The 15,857-nt window shown below is 45.4% G+C and overlaps 2 long non-coding RNA genes across 4 annotated transcripts in view; both read left to right on the forward strand.

Annotated features, from left to right (window-relative positions):
• The window catches only part of LOC148002162 (uncharacterized), a 51,373-nt gene extending 48,487 nt beyond the window's left edge, over positions 1-2,886 (forward strand). The window contains exon 3 of the long non-coding RNA XR_015634565.1: positions 2,625-2,886. This is a non-coding gene — a long non-coding RNA (uncharacterized LOC148002162). The remainder of the gene's footprint in view (positions 1-2,624) is intronic.
• Positions 2,887-6,754: 3,868 nt separating this feature from the next.
• LOC102549494 (uncharacterized) lies at positions 6,755-11,917 on the forward strand. 3 transcript variants are annotated; one of them, XR_015634562.1, is made up of 4 exons: positions 6,755-6,862; positions 8,550-8,930; positions 10,448-10,646; positions 11,204-11,917. It is a non-coding gene; the product is annotated as an uncharacterized LOC102549494 (long non-coding RNA). The 3 variants fall into 3 exon arrangements; XR_015634561.1 differs by lacking the exons at positions 10,448-10,646; positions 11,204-11,917 and adding exons at positions 6,948-7,031; positions 9,240-9,544; XR_015634563.1 differs by lacking the exons at positions 6,755-6,862; positions 11,204-11,917 and adding an exon at positions 6,945-7,031.
• Positions 11,918-15,857: the final 3,940 nt, after the last annotated feature.

Here is a 15,857-nt window from a genome sequence, read left to right on the forward strand (position 1 = left end):
ACTCACAGGGTCATAACCATAATCACACTTCTATGGGATTCCTACACCACCTTCTGGCCGCTGTGGAGACTGCACACACACGGTACACAGACACACATGTGGGCAAATACCCATGCGCACGCGCGCGCACATACACACACACACACACACACACACACACTAAAAACAAGTAAACCCTTTAAAAAGAGCCACAGAGATGTTAAGAAATGAACCATCTATTTCTGTGATCTAAGAACTCAAACAACAGACCACGCAGTTCAGAGGAAAGAATGAAAAATTTCAATATATAGTTAATCAAAATGCCTAAACGGGGAGATCAATAGAAGTGAAGAAGAGATAATATTCGAGAAACTCGGGACTCAGAGAGGGTAAAACACAAGGATCTGTGAATATACAAACAACTAATAAACGTACGTCTACCTGTAGACATTTGCTTTTAAAATTATGGCTTTATAAAAAGATAGATGTTTAGAAAAGTCCAAATTCTAATACGTGCAGGCTTGTCAACAACCGTACCACACGTCAGAATAAGTGTGGGAGTATTCAAAGTTCGGAGAACCAAAAATGTATACTCAGAACTGCTTTTATTAAATTTAGTTTTTAAAACTATGTGTCTATGTGAGGATGTACATGTGGGTTCAGGTAACTGGGGAGCCCAGAAGGGGTAGGGGATCCTCTGGGAGCTGCAGTTAACAGGTGGTTATGAGCCGCCCAACATGGGTGCTGGGAATCAAGCGTGAGTCCCCTGGAAGAGACGTTCACACTCTCAACCACAGAGCCTCTCTCCAGCTCCCTAGGACTGTTACAGGAAGTCTAGAGAAAGCCAAGAAGGGGGCAGTATAAACAGCTAAACTGAGGGTGCAGGTGGGAGTTTCAGCGGCACTGCTAGGAAAGAAACTGAGTTGTGTGGGTGGGTGAGTGCGTTCTGAGTTCTGTCCATCTCCGCTGAGGGCTGAGGTTAAGACGTAATGCCAGCCATCATCCTCACGGTGACTCAAGACACATACCAAGTCATGTGGAACACCACTGAACGGGTCAACCCCAGACGGGTGACAGAAAGCCTGCAGGGCCATGAGCAATGCAGACCTGCTTGCTTCCCTAAAGCTACCAAGAATTTAATGACACTGTGGTTGCGACTTCCATAGAAATCTGGTAGATGCTCAAATCCGTCAGCCATTGGTCCAACGCATCCTTAGTGTTCCCAGGGAAAATCTGGACCATCACCTTGCTTAGAAGAATGCCCCACCGATGGCTCATTTTCATAGTTAACTTGATTGAAGTTAGAGTCACACGGGAGACAAATCTCTGGTGTGTCCAGGAGGACACGTCTAGCTGGGTTTAACTCTGAAGATAAAACCCAAATGGACATGGAGACCCCAAGATGTTGGAGACGCCAGGACAACAGGATGTCCCCGGAGGAAACCTGTGAGCACAGAGATGAAACAGTAGGGGCGACAGCCGGCATGGAGGAAGAACTGGAGAGGCAGGGCTGCCCAGGGCGGTGGGAGCCCACGTGATGTTGCCGTAGACTGCTGGTGTGGACCTGGTAGAGTAGAGTTCGGTGTTTTTACCAGTGAGTTTTGATATTGTGTTGATCCTGTATTTCCTTGGTATTCCCCTGCTCATTCCTTTTGGGATAGAATATTTATTGTGTCCCATTGTATAAGGGATGTAACTTGTTTGATTGTGTAAGGGGCTCACAGTTATGAGTCCTTTGTTTTGAGTAAAAAACATATTTAAAAAAAAACAGTGCTGGGATTGTTAGAGACTATGGAGTTTTGATGGTGAACCAAACACATTTTGCATTATGAGGTAACTGTGAACCTTTAAGGACCAGAGTAGAAGGCTGTGATTTAAAGTGAGGCGTTTGGTTGTCACGTTAACAAGGGAAGGGTGGGGCTTGTGTTGACCAATCTTCTTTGCTAATTTGATTGGATTTAGAACCATCTAGGAGGCAAAGCTATGGGTATATCTGTGAGGGTTCTTCTACAAACGTTCAACTGGGATGAGAAAACCCATTCCGAAGGTGGGGTTTCCATTCCATTGATGGGGGTTCCATCGATAAAAAAGAGAGAGCGATCTGCCACCAGCATCAGCACCAGCACCCATCTTCCTTTGTTGTCATGACATGATGGACATGATGAGACCAGCTGCTTCATATGCTGATGGCCATGCTTTTCTCTGCTGTGAGCCAAAATGAATCTTTTTTTTTTTTTTTGGTTCTTTTTTTTTTTTCCGGAGTTGGGGACCGAACCCAGGGCCTTGCGCCTAGGTAAGCGCTCTACCACTGAGCTAAATCCCCAGCCCCAAAATGAATCTTTTAAAAAAGATTATATATATGTAATATACAAGTACACTGTAGCTGTCTTCAGACACACCAAAAGAAGGCATGGGATCTCATTACAGATGGTTGTGAACCACCATGTGGCTGCTGGGATTTGAACTCAGGACCTCTGGAAGAGCAGTCAGTGCTCTTAACCACTGAGCCATCCCTCCAGCCCTGAAACTCATTTTCTTAAGTTGCTTTTGTTGCTTAAGTTGATTTTGTCACTGCAACAGGGAAAGCAACTAACATGTGCTATGTATATGAAATCGCCTGATCGATAAATTTAATTTCCTTATAGGCATTTTCTTCCCTCGTTCTTTCGATGAGTGGGATTTTACTGAACAGCTAAGTTTACTAAACTTCTGAGCAGCGTGCTAGTCCATTGGCATGCATCATTATGAAAAATATTTACCCGCTACACATCCGATAGATTAATAACTCTCAGAATAAGTAAGGAAATAAGAGAGCCAAATAAGTAAAACCAAATCAAATAACCTCATCAATTAAAGGTGAAATTTTGAATAAGTATGACTGTTCAATAAATGAATATATGAAAAGTATTCAGGATCAAAGCAAAACTCCTTTAAGAGTCCACGTACCCGGGGCTGGGGATTTAGCTCAGTGGTAGAGCGCTTACCTAGGAAGCGCAAGGCCCTGGGTTCGGTCCCCAGCTCCAGAAAAAAAGAACAAAAAAAAAAAAAAAGGAATTGGTAATGAATGCTGGGGAGCTGGGGACGATGTGTGGAAAGAGGGACTCGCATCCCTTGCTGATGTGAGTGCAAACACCAGGAGCCACTGTGCAGAGTCCCCAGAAAATAGGACTAGTGTACGATTCAGAACGTCCTTACAACAGCCATTACGGGATTTGTTACACCCAAATTTCTTGGAATAAATTATTCAGCAATTAATTCCAGAGCTAACATTCCTTTTGTTACCTACAAAAGGGTTCCTGAGATATTAACTCAATTTCTTTCCCTCCTTTGGAACAATGCAAACTGCGCCTGAATTTAAATGTGCGCTTAGTCAAGAGCCCTGGTCTTCTGGTGCACGCGTTTTACAGCTTCTGGGTGACTCATCTTAAAGCTTCAGGTAACACAATAAATTAGAACTTTACTAGGTGACTGTTTAAACCTTCAAGGGAGTCTAAAAAAAAAAAAAAATGCCTTTATAGACTTCCAACGTGAGTATCACGAGATAACGATCTTTGATTTAAAGTGAACAGTCGAGAAACATTTTTTTAAAAATCTACATTCGTTTTAAATTCATTATGCCAGCCCTTCCTTTTTTATAAGATCATAAAAAGCAGAAGCTTGCTAGGACCCCCAGAGGCCGTCGTCAGCGGAGTCTGGATGCTCAACACTGTCACGAAGCTTCCCATACCGTCCATATATTGCTTTTGCTTGAGTCACAACACAAATCTATGCGCCTCCCTTTTGTTTCTGGGCCTTCCTGGAACTCAGGGGACCCCTAAAACAAAAAGCTGGAGACATCGCCAGAGCTGAGAGGAATGGAAGATTCCAGGCTTTCCCGGATCCCTGCTCCAGCCGCCATCCCACAGCCCCCGATCACACACTGCGTTCTTTTTCTTTCAACATTTCACGTTTTTTCTCTTTATGTGTTAGTTACACAAGGCTAAAAATGCCAGTGTTCAAATGTGCAACACTACATCCCAGAAGCTACCTAAAGATACTTCGAGTGAGCTAGAATTTTGATGACGTCTGAATGAAACCCCTTGATACTTTTTATAAACGCACCGCCGGCTGTCCTGGAACTTGCTCTGCAGATCAGGCTGGCCTCAAAGACTCGCCTGCTTCTGCCTCCTGAGCGCTAACGTTGGAATTAAAGGTGTCCATCCCCATCATCCGCTGGCCCTGTTTTTTTTTTTTTTTTTTGTTTTTGTTTTTGTTTTGTTTTGTTTTTAAGGTACTTAAGGACTTAAGGACTTGATTGGAGTCCTCTGCAAGAGCAGGATCTGCTCTTAACCAGTATTGTCGGATTTGAATTTAACAGATCTTGACTTCGGGTCCCCTCAAGAGCCATCTCTGTAGCCCTACAAGTTTTACTCAGTTCTTTAGATACATTGAGCAGAGCAAAAGTATGTCCTACCCAATAATGGAACTTATATACACATCAAAATGACTTTATTAGATGATAGATTATATACAGTTAAATGCATATTTGCATAATGATCAACTTGGCATTTTCTTTTTGTGTTTGACAAAATGAATCAAGGCTAGTTTCCTGAATCTGGCAATCCGGTCACTCCAGCAACTGTTAAAAAGGCTGTTAATGCTTTATTGAGTTATCCTGAAAGCTTCACTACAAAATCAACGTGCGCGCGCGCGCGCACACACACACACACACACACACACACACACACACACACACACACACGTTTGTCTATCTCCTGACTTCGTTTCTGGCTTATTGATTTACCGCCTATTGTCTTGCCAATATCACACTGTGTTTATCGGTGTGGTTTCATGGTAAGTCTTTAAGTCGTGCACTCAACATCTTGAGTGCTCCCACTTTGACTGTCCGGGCTGTTTTTCCCCAAGATAAGTTCAATGTCTACACCTGCTGCTATTCTTACCACAGTGTGGGATCTGTGGATAAATGATGGGGGGATTTATTATGACGTGGGGTCCTCTGAATGACAGGCGTGGTATTAGTGTTTGCCCATTTCCTCTTCTAAAATCTCGTCTCACAATGTGATGTGTTTTGCCCCGCACAGACCTTGTATAAAGTTGCTTAAAATTATTCTCAAGTCTGCCATTCTTCCAGATGTTTAAAGTCTTATACATTTTTAAAAATTTAAATTAAAATCTATTTACTATTTTTATGCGTGACTTGTGTGTGCTCGTGTGAGCACATGTATGAGCGTGTATGGCTGTCAGAGAACAATCTTTGGGGGTCAGCTCCCTCCTTCCATCCTGCGGGGTTTGGGGATTGACTCAGATGGTCAGGCTTGGGAGTAAACACCTACGCCTGCTGTGCCATCTCACGGGATTAAAAAACATTTTTCTATCAAGGACTTGAAATATTAGAGGAAAGAATTAATCAAAGATCAAATAGAGCAATTATTTTTTGCATTCTGGTGTCATATATAGACACTTAGCTAAACAAACAAACAAACAAACAAACAAAAAAACCACCACTTGACAATTGGGGTAGCTTTCAGTAGGCCTTACAGATTCTGATGGTAGAGTAGCACGTAGTCTGTGAAGAAGCTGTACTTCTTTGTAAAACTCGTGTGCGTGTGCGCGCGTGCGTGTGTGTGCGTGTGCATGCGTGCGTGTGCTCGTGCGTGTGTGTTCGTGTGCACGTGCGCGTGCGTGCGCGTGCATGTGCATGCGTGTGCATGCATGTGCATGCGTGCATGTGGGTGTGTGCCTGCGTGCATGTGTGTACATGCGTGCGTGTGCGTGTGCATGCGTGTGCATGCATGCGTGTGCGTGTGCGCGCGCATGCATGCGTGTGCGTGTGCGCGCGCGTGCATGTGCGTGTGCATGCGTGCGTGTGCATGTGCGTGCGTGCGTGTGCGTGTGCGTTTGCTTTGTCACATAGATGAGGCACGTACTAGACTGGACAGGAGAGACAAGTGTGGAAGCCACGCCTCTTCCCTTCTTACCCACAGGAGAAACATCCAGGCTGCCACAACACAACCACTACTGCCAGATTTTTGTCAATGTGCTTTGTTAAGAGTTTCCTTCTATAACTACTTTGTTAAAATCTTTAACAAATCTCAGTAAATGTTGGACTTTAAAAACAGAACGAAAGGAAACAAAACAAAACGTGTGCTTTTTATATCAAGTTAAAAGGATCTTGGACTTGGCTCTTTTTTTTTTTTTTTTTTAGGACGTTTTTCTCTCAAAGCTGACAGGGTTAAAAATATTCTTTATTAACTTAACTACATGCACACTCATTTTCTCTGTCTCTCTGTCTGTCTGTGTCTCTCTCTGTCTCACACACACACTTCACACACACACTCATTCACTCACTCACATATATTCATATACTCAAGACACTCACACAGTCATACACTTTCACTCACACACACAGACTCTCACACACACTCACCTACATGCATTCACACAGTGACACTCACATCTTCACACATTCTCTCTCTCTCTCTCTCACACACACACACACACACACACACACACTTTCATTTACTTTCAAGACTGGGCTGTGATAATGTGATGTAGTCATGTGATACAATGACGTTGGGACCTTGGGGAAGCACCCTGAAGTGTACCCACTATAACTGGAGCACATTGTCATCAACTAGTGAATGAGTATTCAGGAAAATGAGTGCAGGGGTAATCGCTTGTGCACTGTGTAAAAACATTTGTCAATAAAAAGCTGAATGGCCAATAGCAAAGCAGGAGAGAATAGGCAGGACTTCCGGGAAGAGATAGGAACTCTGGGAAAGAGTCAGGCGTGGGAGGTTGGCCACAGAGATGGGCAGAAGTCTGTCGCGTGAAACTGAGGAGGCAACCAGCGGTGTGGCAGAATTTAGACTAGTATAGACAGGTTAGTATAAGTTAAGAGCGAGTTGGGGAACAAGCTTAGCTTAAGGTCATAAGCACTGTAAATAAATAAGCCTCCGTGTCCTTAGGGAACTGGGGCGGACGGAGAAAAGCCCAAACTTTTGCAAATGAGCGACACATCTTCTCTTTACCTGAACATTGTGACCGCTAAGGTGCGTTTTTGTCCTTGTCCGAAGTGCTTTCCTTGGGAAAGCTCACACCCTCCTAGCACATTCCCCATGGAGACTCTGATCATCGTGGAGCTCCGGACAAAGGGGGGTCTTAGCTGTTGTGATTCTGCCAGGCTGAGGAGCCTGCCCTGGAGTTCTGAAGCAGGGCATAGGTGCTTCCTTTGCTGGGGCTCCTGGTATCAATGACAGCGGTGGTATGCACTGCCCAGACCCTCCCTGCCTTTCTCATGATTTCACACCTACCCCCGCCTTCCTCTCCTCAGCCAGCCACTTCCTCCTCCCCCCTTTATCTAATTAGTCAGTTTGACTTGTCCTTTCTTTTTTTTTTGGTTCTTTTTTTCGGAGCTGGGGACCGAACCCAGGGCCTTGCGCTTCCTAGGTAAGCGCTCTACCACTGAGCTAAATCCCCAGCCCCTGACTTGTCCTTTCTTAACGAGTGCCCAATAGTGGTGTAAAAGAAAAATTTATTCTTCTCATGTAAAATAGTGCAAAGAGATGATTGTCTAGGGCAGGATGGGTAGCCACCTTGGTCACCAAGGATTCACTCTGTGGGGGGGGGTGAGGGTGAGGGTGGAAGAGGAGTAGGAGAGGAGGAGGGGGAGGGGGAGGGTGGAAGAGAAGTAGGGGAGGAGGAGGAAGGGAGGAAGAGGAGAAGGAGGAGGGGAAGAGGAGAAGGAGGAGGGGAAGAGGAGGAGGGGGAGGAGGAAGAGAGGGAGGTAGAGTCTTCCTTTCTGGTTGCAGGGCTGCAAATCAGGAGTCAGTTACCAGGACGGAGGGGGAAGTGCTGTTGCAGGGTCTCCCTTTGGCTGCGTTCAGCCCCTTGGAAAGTCTTCCTGGGAACCGGCTGTATTAGAACTTTTATGCCTTGCTCTCAGTGCTCAGCTCCCTGTAGTCTGACCACATAGAGACAAACACTGAATTACATTAACTGGACTTTCCCCCCACCGTTTTCGCCTGTGCTGTATCGTATTACTGGAAACTACGGTCCCCAGAGTTAACTAGAAAGCAAGCTCTGAAGCCAGCAGAGGGCTTTGCTACTTTTGGAAAGCCTCCCCCTATCTCTCAGACCGGCTTCAAATTCAAGGTCTTGCTTCAGCCTCTGAAATCCTGGACCCACCACACTGTTATCTGGCCTGGTGTTGGTCTCCTTACAGAGATCTGCTACAGAGTGCCAGTGCTAGTTGTCTCATCTAAAAATCTTGCCCACAGCCCGACTTTGCAACATGTAACAGAATTCTGAATAGTCGCCAGCACAGCATCTGTAACATAATCTTCTCCCCAAGCCAACTGATTTGCATCATGAAGTAAGATTGTCTCTCTCTAGAAACCATTTGGCCCCAAGACACCATGAACACTACAATTCAGGATACAACGAAGCCTTTAAATAGTTTACATATACAGCGGTTTGCAATTCCGGTAAAATCATTCCATAAACTTCAAATAGGATTTGAAGAAACATGTGAAAATTACATTTATATGTGCATTTTTTTCTCATTTTAGCTGAAAGGTCTGAATGCTGAATAGGTTTGCTGAACACAGTTGCCAAGTCAACAAGAAAACCACGCACGGCTTCTGAAAATCTGTCCAGTGCTCTGAGCAGAGGGCCCCGCAGGCTTCTTTGTGTTCTCATCTGTGTTTTCTGGCCCTTTCTTGGGGGTTACAATTCATTTCTTCCTGAACATCAGACTCACAGTTGAGAATATTCGTTGGAAACTGCACTGAAGCGCTTCGGACTCCGGCAGACCTCCAGCCCATGGGCAAACAACTTTCCTGGCTCATCTGGTTCTGATGCCCTCCGTATGAGTGTGGGTTTGGCAAAAGCTTCCGAAGCCTCCGTTGTGATTTTATTTCTAGGATTATTCCTCTAAAGAAGGATTGCAGGTGAGCTGTGGGGACGCAGGCATGGAGTGTTGTAGGTCAATAAATCATTGAAGATGGTGGGGATAACCTGCAGGTGATAACACCTGACACTCCACAGTTACAGCATGTGACCCTTAACCCCTGACCTCTTCTGGGTCAAAAGTAGGGCTTTTGGCTCCTTCTGTTTTTTTTTTTTTTTTTTTTGGTTCTTTTTTTCGGAGCTGGGGACCGAACCCAGGGCCTTGCGCTTCCTAGGCAAGCGCTCTACCACTGAGCTAAATCCCCAACCCCTTGCTCCTTCTGTTTGTTTGTTTCTCCTCTTCCTTCTAGAGCTCTGTGGAGTACACAGAACACCCTCGGGAAATATCTGCTACCAAGTGGATGAAGTGGTGTTTTCCACGTCACCCATCTCAAATATCCTTATTTCTGTTCGTCTCTTACCATTTTTATTCTTATTTTTTTAAAAGATTTATTTATTGTATGTGAGTACAGTGTCGCTGTCTTCAGACACATCAGAAGAGAGCATCAGATCCCATATACAGATGTTTGTGAGCCACTATGTGGTTGCTGGGAATTGAACTCAGGACCTTTGGAAGAGCAGTCAGTGCTCTTAACCGCTGAGCCATCTCTCCAGCCCTTTTTTTTTTTTTTCTTTTTTCCGGAGCTGGGGGACCGAACCCAGGGCCTTGCGCTTGCTAGGCAAGCGCTCTACCACTGAGCTAGATCCCCAACCCCTTATTTTTTTATAATTTACTTTTCCCACATTGAAATGAAGAAGCCACACGATGCAACCCAATGGAACTTGAAGACCTTAATTAATCAAAGCATCCACAATTCTTTGCTAGGCCACGAGTAAATAGATAAATTTAGTGCCTTAAAGTTCTCAGGAAATAACCACCTATTTTTAACCCTTGGTTAATTCTTTTCTCTAATATTTCAAGTCCTTGATATAAACATATTTTTTTATTCCTTATAATTAACTGATGAGAAACGTTTCTTTTAATTGCCTTATAATTAGTCAACACCATTAACCGTTCCAGAGTATCTGACGCCCTCTTCTGGTCTCCAAGGACACTACACAGATATAATGCAAATACCTACAGTCAGGCAGATACTTTTTTTATATTTATTTATTTTATGTTTGTGAGTACACTGTCGCTGTCTTCAGACACACCAGAAGAGGGCATCAGATCCCATTAAAGATGGTTGTGAGCCACCATGTGGTTGCTGGGATTTGAACTCAGGACCTCTGGAAGAGCAGTCAGTGCTTTTAACCACTGAGTTACCTCTCCAGCCCCCAAATGGATAATTAAGCATTATTTTAAATGCTTATTTTAAATAGCTCATGAGCAATGAGGATGGGGGCATTTCAGCTCCAGACAGAATACTAAAGAATCCTGACCGGCCAGTACCGTTTTATTGAGTGAGATCTGTTATCAGAAATGACAGTGGCTCCTTTAAGTCCAGTGTGGAGCGGATGGGCGATACTCCGTGCTGACCACCTTCTCCTCCCGGCACCTTCACTCATGTCTATGTAGGACCCTTGTTGATTAGAGTCCGGATTTCAGGGACATCAAAGTTCACATAGTTGTTTTTGATCCATCGAGTCATCATGAGTTTGGAAAAGAAAACGGTTCTAAAGAGGAAGATCTCAAAGTACCATCAAGATTACAGAGAAAAGGAGACAAACCTCTCTGGAGGTTTGAGAAGGGAAAGCAGGGCTCCGGAGACCAAAGGGTAAGGCCTCAACCATGGAGGCAGGAATTCCACTGTGCCAAGTGCAGGAGTGGTGATGGTGGTGATGGTGGGTGATGGTGATGGTGGTGATGGGGGTGATGGTAGTGGTGATGGTGGCATTGGTGGCGGTGGCGGTGGCGATGGTGGTGGTGGTAGTGGTGGTGATAGGGGTGATGGGGTTGATGGTGATAATGGTGGTGGCAGTGGTGACGGTGGTAAAGGTGGTGATGGGGGTGATGGTGGGGATGGTGGCAGTGGTAGTGGGGATGGTGGCAGTGGTGGTGTGTTTTTGTTGACAGTCCTATCAAGTAGTCAAATCCAGCTCCTAGAATGGGCAATACCAAGGAATTCCACAGATAGCAAACAGCTCACATGCCAGGTGGAGGATTTAAGGTGCTTGGGTTCACTCAGTGGTCTGAACCATCAGCGTGGCGGCTCAGTTGGTCCCTCCCACCGGAAGTGTACTGGCCCGCATGTTCTCAGCCTCCACTGTAACTGCATGCTCGCTGACCAGCTTGCTTGATTTTCCTGACAACCCATACATATATGATTGACAGCTTAGAAGACCGAGAAAAGCCCCTTCAGTACCGGGCGTGCTTTCTCGAACCACCTTGTCTTTAATTGTACACCAACTGAGGAAATGAACTACGGAACTCGTCACAGCTCAGCACTCTCAGCGTCCCAGGGAACAAAGTCAGAGAACCGAATGCCAAAACTGGGGAACTGGGTCACCCCATTACACAGGGGATGTAGCTTACAATCCCCTAGAACCCCTTCCAAGGAGACTGGAAACTGCATGCAGATGACCGGCGCCCCCCACCCCCACCCCACTCAGAGACCTGTCCAGTTGACTGGAGCCTGTGCTGACATATACCCAGCAACATGCAGGGCACTTAAGAGTTAAATTTAGAGAACAACAGCGTTTCTACTTCCTCTAGCCTTAAAACTAAAGTCTGACCTTAGCTGCAAGTTGCTTACAGTTAGACCCAGCCAGTGATCCGTTTTAGTCTTTCTCTCTTTATTCCACGAACACAGAGCCCAATTGAATCAGCACCATTTTCCCCCAGAGTGGAAATGTTAAAGAAGCCAACTGGGAAGGACAACTGCTTACCACTGCTGCTTCGGAATTTGGAACTCGGATCACTGCAATAGAGTTGAATTTGGCCACCCCTCAGTTCACAGGGATGCGGGAGGCTATGTCAGATGTGGTTTCTTGGGAGGTTCTAAGATTATAAAAAACACACAAAATAAACTTCCCCGGGGTCTTGGACTTCTTAGGAAGATAAGAGAGCTGAACGGAGGGGAGGACATTCTGGAAACTTTGCCAGAGGAAATTGCTCCTCCTCAGTAGTTATGGACAAGATTCTGACCACCAGCTGCACTCTTTCGGGTTTTGGTCACAACCCCAAGCTCACGCACCTAGGCTCGGCAGAGAACCTAACTGTCCAGCTTACACTGATCCTAAGCAAACTGTGTCGCATGGTCTTTTCCTTTGAGCTGACCCTCTCCAGGAAGCTTCAATCACGAGTACCAAGAAATGTCCGTTTACTTATTGTCTTAGTCGGGGTTTCTATTCCTGCACAAAACATCATGACCAAGAAGCAAGTTGGGGAGGAAAGGGTTTATTCAGCTCACACTTCCACATTGCTGTTCATCACCAAAGGAAGTCAGGACTGGAACTCAAGCAGGGCAGGAAGCAGGAGCTGATGCAGAGGCCATGGAGGGATGTTACTCACTGGCTTGCTCCCCCTGGCTTGCTCAGCTTGCTCTCTTATAGAACCCAGGACTACCAGTCTACGGATCGCACCACCACAGTGGGCGGGGCCCTCCCACCCTTGATCACTAATTGAGAAAATGCCTCACAGCTGGGCCTCCTGGAGACATTTCCTCAGTGGAGGCTCCTTTCTCTGTGCTAACTCCAGCCTGGTAAGAGTAGGCCACTGGATTTATTGTTTGGTTTTGGTTCCATGTCAGTCAGCCACACTAGGAGCCTATGTCCCTTGTTAAAAAGTTGCACCAGGGGTTGGGGATTTAGCTCAGTGGTAGAGCGCTTGCCTAGCAAGCGCAAGGCCCTGGGTTCGGTCCCCAGCTCCGGAAAATAGAAAAAAGGAAAAAGAAAAAAAAGTTGCACCAGAGAAATGGAATTGCCTGTTGAGACAATTGTGGAAGACACATTATACAGCCCTGAGCTGGACTCCAGGTAACATTGTTTCTCTGCCTCCTTTGAAGGAAAATGCCAGGATGCAGTCTCTGAGGGGTGAGTGGGACACTGAGGTATTTCTTAGAAGGAATTTACTGTAACTTTGAGAGAAATGGAACATTGTGATATAGACTATTTTTCCTCCATTCCCACAAGTTGCAGATCCCGAAAAGCGCAAAACCTAGCTGATAAACTTGTCAAATAAATCAATTACCCAGAAACATGTATTTATATATGTAGTTAAAACGCTATATTGATAAGGATTTATTACGTCATAAATTATAAGAAACCCTCAGAATCCCCTGAGCCCTGTTCAATAAATGAATGTTTTCTTTGAAAATTTCATTATATAAAACATATATATTGTTTAATGGTACACAGTGACTATTTTTTTTTTTTTTTGGTTCTTTTTTTCGGAGCTGGGGACCGAACCCAGGGCTTTGCGCTTCCTAGGTAAGCGCTCTACCACGGAGCTAAATCCCCAACCCCGACTATTTTTTTTTTAATTTTTATTGTAGTTTATGTGTATGGGTGTCTTGCTTGCCTATATGTCTGTGCAGCACCTGGAGGCCAGAAGGGAACATCAGATTCCCTGGGACTGTAGTTACAGAGCATTGTGAGCAGCCAGTGTGGAAGTTGGGGTTTGAACTCTGGTCTCTTGTAAGAGCAGCCAGCATTCCTAACTGCTTACCCACCTCTGCCGTCCCCACCATGGCTCTATAATCTGGCTTGCCCCGTGCATCTTTCTGTTCTGGCATATTTGTGTTTAGGCACAATTTCTCAGCAATGTTGAAGGAAACACGGTTTTCCTCAGATGGGACACTGGATTCAAATGAGCTGCTTCAGTAGCACGGTTTCTCAGGCTGTCTTTCCTTTGTTGGTGGTTAGCAGTACAGTTGTGGGAAGAGGTTCTTTGCATAGAAGCCACTGGCAGTTCAACGGAAGTGACTTGAGATGCCCATGACTTATTTGGTGTTATTTTAGGTCACGCCATTGCCTTTAAGTTTAGCAGGATTTAAGTGTGTGCTTCGCATCCTCAGTTCTTTGATAGCGTTTGGTACCGAGAAAGGTCACACCTATGTTCTTTGTATTATTCCGAGAATCACTGCTGCTTGTCTTTTTTCTTTTTCTTTTTCATTTTCTTTTTTTCAATTTTGTCATTTTTGTCCCAAGCAGGTATCTTTAACTGAAAATATACTGTTAAGATAGATTTTTGAACCCTTGCCCTTCCCAGCATGTGAGCTCAAACTCAATCTTTTGTTTAAGGTCAAGTCCATGTTCACGGCTGGCAATTCTGTGAAGCTTACTAGGGTAAGCTCTTAAGATTCTAGAATGCTTAGCTGTGTGTGTTATGAAACTACTGCCGATGCCACTGGGCTTTACCAAGAAATAACAATCCCCCCGTTTTCTGTCTCTGGTGACTTTTCAATTATTTTTTTTTCTTTTTTTTCAGAGCTGGGGACCAAACCCAGGGCTTTGCGCTTGCTAGGCAAGTGCTCTACCACTGAGCTAAATCCCCAACCCCCAATTATTATTTTTTAATGAAAGAATTTATTATAAATGAACCTAGAAAAACCATCACCAGTCATTTAAAAAAAAAATTTAACTTCCAAAGAGAGAGAAACGGCTTAAGAAAAACAACATCCCTCTTCTAAACACATGGCACAAACCAAAACCAGTTACGGCCTAATTAAGTTAACTGTGATGAGAAAGGGCTCTCTCACGTGTCATCGTAGCATGATAGCCTACCCTTGGGCTGTCCTTACTGAAGCGTGACAGAAAATGTGTCACACTCTCGATTGTATAGATGAGGTCACTTCCATAAAACAAATAAGCCCTGTCGAGTGACTTGTGCCACATGAAACAGTCCCCCTGGGGCAGAGTTACCTATTTCAAGTCCAGCCTCCGCACCCCCCATCCCGCCCATGGCCCCGCCCCGCCCCCACCCCTCCATCAAGTCTGCTGTGTTAGTGTTTTTTCTGCAAGCTTGAGTCATCTGGGAGAGGGAGCCTCAGATGAGAGCACGCCTCCATCAGATTCACTTGTAAGCATGCCCGTGGGAGCATTTCCTTGATTAATGATTAATTGCGGGGTGGAGGAGCCCACTGTGGGCTGTGTCACCCCTGGGCAGGCGGTCCTTGGTTGAATTTGAAAGCAGGCTGAACAAGACACAGAGAGCAAGCCAGCAAGTAGCATTCCTCCATGGCCTCTGCTGGCGTTCCTGCCTTGGCTTCCCTCAACGATGGGCTGTAACCCATAAGCCAGATGAACCCTAACCTCCCCAGTTGCTCTTGGTCACGCATTCACCACAGCAACCGAAGGAAACTGGGACAGTTACTAAATGCACACCAGCTTTTGTCTGCTCCGTCTTCCGCATAGGTGGAATCCTGCAGCTCCACTGTGAGTAGCCTCCTGAGGCACTCTCACATCAGCAACACTCCTCCACAGCGCACGCAGGAAACCCCAAGTCATCACTGGTTTCTGCCCAAGATCGAGTCGAGACCTATCCATCACTCAGCACAGACAACCATCTGGTCTGGTCAGCCCATAGCAGCTGAGCAGAACCACGACATGAGGATGCCTGTGGATGCTTCTCACAACGAGTTCCTCTGTGCGCTCCAGTTGGGAGTGGACTCATCGGAACACAGGCATCTGCATGTCCAGCAGCACAGACATTGACAAACCTCTCCAGAGAATGTCCTCTCTCCTCCATTTGTGGAGTTTGTCCAGAGATAGTTTGCCAGGGCTCCTTGGGTGTCCTGTCCGTCATTTCCTAGGTCCTGTTGAAATATGGATCAGTAATACACAATCTGACAATTATTCAGGTGTTTTTTTCCTTGTTGATAGTAATTTTTTTCAGACTTGGAAAAGTTTGCTGTTGTTAAATGCCTGGAAATCTCCCCGGCTTTGGGGAGACCAGGAAGGCAAATGAGTGACATCAAACCACTGTCTCAAAGTGTCACCCCAGTCGTTTTAACTTATACAAATGCTGCTGTTGCTGCTGCTCTCCC

Source organism: Rattus norvegicus, chromosome 12, assembly GCF_021556685.1.
Source record: "Rattus norvegicus strain SHRSP/BbbUtx chromosome 12, alternate assembly SHRSP_T2T, whole genome shotgun sequence".
Lineage (NCBI taxonomy): Eukaryota > Metazoa > Chordata > Mammalia > Rodentia > Muridae > Rattus > Rattus norvegicus.